This window comes from Octodon degus, unplaced genomic scaffold, assembly GCF_000260255.1.
Source record: "Octodon degus isolate 3935 unplaced genomic scaffold, OctDeg1.0 scaffold00261, whole genome shotgun sequence".
NCBI lineage: Eukaryota > Metazoa > Chordata > Mammalia > Rodentia > Octodontidae > Octodon > Octodon degus.
Genome location: NW_004524837.1, coordinates 83,075 through 90,594, shown reverse-complemented (window position 1 = coordinate 90,594; position 7,520 = coordinate 83,075). Strand labels below are relative to the sequence as shown.

General features: G+C 38.8%; 1 protein-coding gene across 1 annotated transcript in view; it reads left to right on the top strand.

Moving 5' to 3' along the window:
* Positions 1-7,520, top strand: part of CUNH6orf118 (chromosome unknown C6orf118 homolog) — a 32,252-nt gene that overhangs the window by 12,494 nt on the left and 12,238 nt on the right. The gene's annotated exons all lie outside the window — the stretch shown is intronic.

Here is a 7,520-nt window from a genome sequence, read left to right as displayed (position 1 = left end):
CCATAAACTTGACTCAGCAGAGGAATAGAATGGATACCGGTTAATGGCCTCCAACAGAACACCATGATGGTTTAAAGATAGAAAGGCTTGTATGTGTCAGTAGGCAAGAGCTGACAGTGGTTTGGCCTGAGAGATATCACTAATCTCCCATGGTGATTCCTGCTGTGGTTTTAGTATGTTCCTCAAGCATAAGGTCCATGTTCCACGGATGAAGAAAACAGCAGAGAGAGAGACAGACAGAGACAGAGACAGAGACAGAGACAGAGACAGAGACTGAGACAGAGACAGAGACAGAGACAGAGACAGAGACAGAGACAGAGAGAGATTTTAGCAGGCCTGAGAGGCTATTTTGCTTTTTTATGGAATGGCAGCCTTTCTCAGGAACTCCCGCCTATACCTCACTGGGAGGCACACATCCCACAGCCACTCTTAACTGTAAAGGAGGCCAGAAGACAGCATTTTGCATTCCATGTACATGCCAGAGAAAGACAAGAGAGAAAAGCGCCAGAATTGGTGCTAAGTGAGCCACCCAGGGAGCCCAGATTCTGGGTTTCTTTATATCATGACACCTAGGAAGATAGCACCGTTGCATATACACAGCCCGGAGGCCCTTTCTATATCCTTGGTAATGGAAATGATCTAACTCTGTTGCCACAGGACATAGAATAGAAAATGTGACAGGTGTGTACCCAAATACCAGAAAATCTTTGCTGCATTCAAGGCCCAAACTCTACGAACATATTCATTAATTAAAAGTAGATGATTGCCTCATCTAATCAGTTTTGGGGTAATTGCCTTAAAAATGGATATTTATTTTGAAGTGTTCTTCCTTCTTTAATGAATTTTTCTTAATCTATTTTGCTGGTGTCTTGTTTATTTTAAGAAATCTTCGGGAATTTATTACAACATTTGTAGAAGAAGCAAAATATAATTCTCAAGAGACTGAAGAAATGACCTATGAAAATTGACAACTGCCCTATGAATAGCCTGGATGTTTACAGATTAAATTAATGAAGATCTATTATATTCTGTCAACTTCAACCCTATTAATGTGTTATGTACCCCATTCAAGAAGTTCATAAATACATGTACAAAAATATTTTTCATATTTATGTATATTTGCATAACAATACTAGTTCTTAGAATATTTTTATTTTATTTGGTAACTTTCAACCGAAAGTTATAAAATACTTCTGCATATTTAATAAAAATAAAAAATTAGCTCTACTATAATGCAGATAAATTTGCTTATTTACCAGTATAGGTTTCTATACATGTATCTAATTAAATTTGGTAATGGACTAATTAATATTCATGTAATTAGTATTTACTGAATAGAAATGATCACGACACTACAAATGCTACATTTGTGTGGTGTTTGCATTGAGTTCACCTTAGCTGACTGTGGTCCTCCTGACAACCTTGTAACTTGAGTGGGGTTTATCTACACTTTGCTTTTAATGTAAGCAACTAGCTAGCATAAACACAAGTTTGATGCCCTTGGACAACAATTCATATAGTGATTTTGAAGATCAAATGAAAATGATGAAAAACACAAATGAGGCATCCAGTCTTGACTTGGAATGTTGAAATGGTAGAGCTGCATGGTGGGGTGAGGAGAGAGAAGAGAAGGCAAGAAGGAAAGCAAAAGAAGGGAGAAAAAGCAGTCAGGATAGAAAGGGGAATTATTGCCAGGGATCTGTATTAAACTCAGGACTCATTAAGAACTATTAGCACCTCCTGAGGCATGATTCACTCTGCTTTTAGTGATAAAATGGTAATAGTTACTTGAAGCTTTTTCCATGCACAGAAATAATTTAGGATTTCTAGGGGGTTTTTTAGTTCTGTATGATTTAGTCATTTTCTGTTGGTTTTTTGCATTCACTAGACTCCTATCAAACAGATTCCATCTTTCTGGTCACTCTAGAAAAGAACTAGAGTGTGACTTAGTAAGCTGGTGTTTCAAGGCCCCTGTTATGATTTAGCTCTAAAGTATCCCCTCAAAAAACTCATATATTCAGAAGTAGGCATTTTGGAAGATGAGATTATGGGTGCTCTATATTCTGTGGATTTGTCTTGCTGGGTTTACAGTTGAACATGTTGTCAGGAGGTAGATCCTGGTTGGAAAAGGTGCAAAATTCTGCTATGACCTGGAAAGGTGAATTCTTTTTTTTTTGGCAGAACTGGGGATTGAACTCAGGCCCTTGTGCTTGCCAGGGAAGCACTTATTCCACTAAGCCATCTCCCCAGCCCCTGAAAGGTATATTCTTATACCTCTTTTCCCTCTGCTTCTTGCTTGCCACACCAGGCCTTTCTGACATGACATTTCTCTTTTAGAGTCAGCCATGAGCCAAATAAAACTCTTCTCCTTTAGTTGCAGATGTTAAGTATTTTTTGTCCCAGTAGAAGGAAAATGATTAATATAGAAAATTATGATTAGAAGAATGGGTCATTCCTGTGACTGTACCTGACCATGTGGTCCAGAAGCCTTTGGGAGTATTTCATGGGTGGATTTCACATGCTTGAAGTAACCACAGTGATGTAAGCAGAGCTGGGTGTATGATTTGAATGGAACCCTAAGGACTATGATGCTGTAAAGGACAGGATCATGGAGTTCCAGACAGAAATGGGTACTCTACTAAAATTGGACTGGTGATTTTCAAGTTACATTTTGGCAAAAAAAAATTTGCCCATGTTCTAAGACTTTGTTGTGAGGTTCAATTTAAAAATGAAGACTAAAAAAATGAACAAATCAATAAAATAAAACAAAATAAAAGTGGAGACTAAGCTGGTGGAGGAATTTTCAAGGCAACCTATTGTTCAGGGTGTTTCATGTGTTGGTTGCTCTCCTTAGTATTTACAATAAGAGTCTGGAGCAAAAGAAGAGCTGAAAGATGTCAACAATTTGAGACTTGGCCTGAAAACAAACACTTGCAAAGTTGGAGTCAAGGAGAATATGATTAGTGCAACTAAAAAGAGGCCACATACTTTGCACCTGAGTATTAGAAATGACTGTTGGAGGATATCTCACAAACCAGCAAAACCCTACTTATCACAATCTTGAGTGTAAAAGAATACACCCTTTTGAAAGGTATTGGCTTGAGAAGCGATGCCCAGTGCAGTCTGCTCACTTAACACTGCATAGGAACTGTTTCCCAGTGTTCAGATGTTTAGACACTAAGAGGCTGCTGCAGCCATGGTCCACTGGGGCTCATCCACTGTTCCCAGTGGTAGCAGATCTTGGTGTGACACACATGTACTGGTTTTGCAGGTATACAGAATGCCAAAGTTGTAGCTGAGAGGCTTCCACTCAGATTTCAGAAGAATTCCTGAGAGGCCAGGCATAAATATGTTTCAGGGACATAGTTCCTGTCAGGAGTCCCTATGAGGTACTGCCTAGAGCTGTAAGTGAAGCCAAAACTTTAGTGGAGACCCCAGGAAGTTGGAGATGCCAGGTCAAGGAAAGTTGCAGTCAGTCATCAGAGCTATCTCCAGAGACAGGCCATGTGAGCTGCACCCAGCAAGGCCACAGGGGTGGGACTACCCAAGCGCTTTGGAGCTCACTTTTCACTACCACATGCCCTGTGTTCTGGACATGGAATAACAAAGTTTAATGTTTGCTCTGCTAAGTTTTTGTCTTGCTTCACTCTAAATCTCTTCTATGCCCACAATCCTCCCTTTAAGAATGTCAATGTTTATCTTGTGGTATTCTAAGTAGGAAATATTTAACTTTATTTTTTATTTTTATAGGGTTCATAGATAGGAACATCAAATTTTCAGTATTTTATTTTATAAAATACTGAATTTTAATAAAATTTTATTTTATTTTTTTTTTGTTGTTGTTTTCTTTCTTGGTGTGTGGGTACCAGGAATCAAACTCAGGACCTTATAATTGCCAGGCAGGCACTGTGTCACTGAGCTATATTCACATACCTCTAAGTTTATACTTGGACATTTGAGCAGTCGTAAATGGATGCGACTTGAGTTCATACTCAGAAGCAAAATAAGTCAGTCTCACATGTGTAAACATTATATTCCTTCCTAGTATAAGAAACTGAAAGAGTAAATAAGATCCAAAACATACAGTAGATATTGTGAAAAGAGAAGAAAATGCTCAGAAGGAAAGAGAAACTTGAAGAAGAAAAGGAGAAAAGAAAGAAGAAAACCAGAAAAATAGATAAATAAACAAACACACACACACACACACACACACACACACATATACACACACACAAGATGGTTAAGATAGTTATACTAATTGCTATGAGCTCACTGAAAAGAAAGATATATACCTATATGACTTGATCAGTTTTTCATGGCTAAATTTTGTATTATGAACAGCTACTTTGAAGATAACAATGTACTAATCACTGTAACTCTCTTACAATCTTGTTTTGAAATTTTATACCATTTTTTTATTTTCTTTAAAATAAAAAGTACAGTAAAAAATTAAAAACCTCTGGAAATTCTTGGAGATAGACTCAATGGATTTTGCATAATGGGATGGATTTAGCTATTTTAGGGCCAACAGCAGACTGTTATGGTTTAAATCTATAATATCTCTCCAGGCCAGATGTGGTTGCACAATCCCAGCACTTTGGAGGGTGAGGCAGGAGAATCACTACAATGCTAAGACCACCTAAACTGTAGAGTGAGACATTTCAAAAAACAAACAAGCAGTCTCTGCAAATATATTATTTTCCCAAAGGTGAGGCATATTGGACCATGGGGATGTGGGGATGCTGAAAGTGCTGTCGGGGTGTAAGCCCAGTTGCAAGCTTGTATCTCTGGGGTGTGACCTGTACAGATTTTTTTTTATTGTCCCTTTATCCATCCTTTCTATTTCCTGGCTGCCATGAGGTGAGTAAATTCCCTCCAGCATTCCCTTCCACACTCTTTCTGCCTTGGAGCCAGATGACTGTCAATGGAGCTTTATGAAATCATGAGCCAAAATAAGCTTCTCCTCTACATTGTGGATGTCATGTATTTTGTCCCAGCAATGGCAATATGGCTAATACAACCCCCAACCCCAGTAAGTGACACTTCTTGGAGTGGAATAAAAGTTTGGCTGGCTTAATTCCTAAACTCTTAGTAATTTATTTCATGGTGTCTTTTTATGCGTTTATCGCTACATAAAAGGGACATGCATTATCACTAAATACGAGAAGAAATGGATATATAAATTGTCAGAGAGTGGCAGCAAGGCAAATAGAATTAAAAACAGAGCTGAGTTTATTGTCTTGAGAAGTGAGGAGAAGTCATCCACTCAACACATCTCCAATTTGGAAGTAAAGAGCTATATACAGAAGCAAAGAAAATATGGTATTCCATGCTAAGGGAATGTTAGGCATCACGTTCTCAATAGGTGTGTTGAGGATAAGATTTAAAAGTCCTTTAAAAAGTTGGTCATTATTCTTATTCATATCAGACAACTTCTTCTAAAAAATGTGTTATGATATGACTCTTTTAAGATCAAAGTCTTGCAGCAGGTTGCATGATATTTACCTTCTTGGTACTGGTAAATTCTTTCTTGTAAGGCAAATAAAGGATCCTCCCATCCATTCTTACATTCAAGTAATATTTGTTGTATCAGCATTAAAGCATATTTCAGACAATTTTCCAGTTATGAGTATAGAAATTTATAACATATGGTCCCAATGTTCAAAACATTCATCCATTCTTGTACTAGAAGAATAACAACAGAGAAAGTTAAACACATGCTATAATGTGGGTAGGTGAACTTGCTTTCAATGGTAAGCATATATGAACATTTTGGAAAATATGTTAGTATCAAGTGGTGTGTCTCACTAAATGTTGATGTGTTTCCATATGCCCCTGGCTTTGCTGCATGTGAGCAAGACCATGTGTAAGTTCTTTGGGGCTGTGTGGGAGTAAGCAAGACCATGTGTAAGTTCTTTGGGCCTGTGTGGGAGTGCTGTGTACAGCAAAAACAACAACAGATGTTGTTTTGTAACAGGTGGTTCATTTGTTAAAGGAAATGAAAGAGAAGTCAGAAATTTGGACCTCTTAGTGTCAGAGAAACCAACTGCTTTGAACCTCTAATTCTAGAGATGAGATTTAATAAAATCTATACTCTGATGAAATGTCTGAAAGTAAAGGGTAGATTCCAGTGATGGCATTTCTACTAAAGCCCCATAGCCTCAAGGAAGGTGTCCTTCAATCAAGGGTGTATAATACAGCCCAGGGTGAGAAAGTAAATAAAAAGATCTGGAAGCATCACTGAGCAAGTTGGACACGAGGCACACTGTGGAGGTGAATACATTAGAAGCCTTCTACAGCTTGAGGATCTTGAGGAGATTTTATAGAAAGTAGATCTTGAAACCCCAGATAAGAAAGCCCACCATTCAAAACCTAAAACAGCTCCCTGTTCCCTGACTGTCCATGCAGAGGGAAAGAAAAGAAGCTGATAAATCTGTGTATCTGCCAAGGGAGCATCTTCCTTAAACTACTATATATATGTCCTGGGGGGAACACAAAGGGTCAGCCAGCAAAAAGGACAAGGAACAGAGATCCATTCAGGATGTAGAAGTAGGATGCATTCCTGAAGAATCTCTCTCTTTCCTGGGAGAGAACCTAATAATATCTTCCTTCAGGGTTTTGGAAATGTTCCAGACCAAGGACTACTGAGTGTATTTCCTCTTATCCTGCAATCCACCTGGTTCTCAGAGAGTAGAGAGAGACCACTTAGCATTCTCAGAGATCCCGGATAATGAGTGTGAACTATGAAAACCTTTCCTCATCCAATGGTGAAAGTCTTGTTACAAGTGGTGAGGCGTAGGCCCAGCCAGCTAGCTCAGAAGATTAAAGCACCTGCTTAGACAGATGCAGGGGCCAGGGGTTCAATTGAATGCCTCATGTGCTGCACCAACCCCCATCAGACAGTGATTGAGACTGGGCAAGGTGGTATGCCTGTAATCCCAGCACTTAGGAGGCTGAAAAACAGGAAGGATCACTACAAGTCCAAATGTGTAGTGAGACCCTGTAGACACTGTACTAAATACATTTTAAAAAAAGGAAAAAAATTAACAAGTGGTGAGGCTTAAGAGACATTGGGGCTCTGGGGATCTGGGTCTCAAACAGAACCTGACATTGTGAACACCCAGTCTGAGTAGAGTGCAAGCTTGCCTCTACCAGGCTTATGGCTGTTTGGCTGATTTGTTACTACACCACAACTTAGTCTCACCTGATCTACTATAGATGTTTATTAGCTACTTACCCTATGTTAGACACTGTTCTGTGTCCTTTATCTGTTTCAGTTCATCTAATTTTCACATGACTTCACATAGTAGGTTGCAGTTATTTAGTTAGAAATAAGGAAACATAGGGGCTGGGGGGATGGCTTAGTGAGTGGAATATGCGCTTCCCTGGCAAGTGCAAGGGCCTGAGTTCAATCCCCGGTTCTGCAAAAAAAAAAGAAAGAAAGAAAGAAAGAAAGAAAGAAAGAAAGAAAGAAAGAAAGAAAGAAAGAAGAAAGAAAGAAAGAAAGAAAGAAAGAAAGA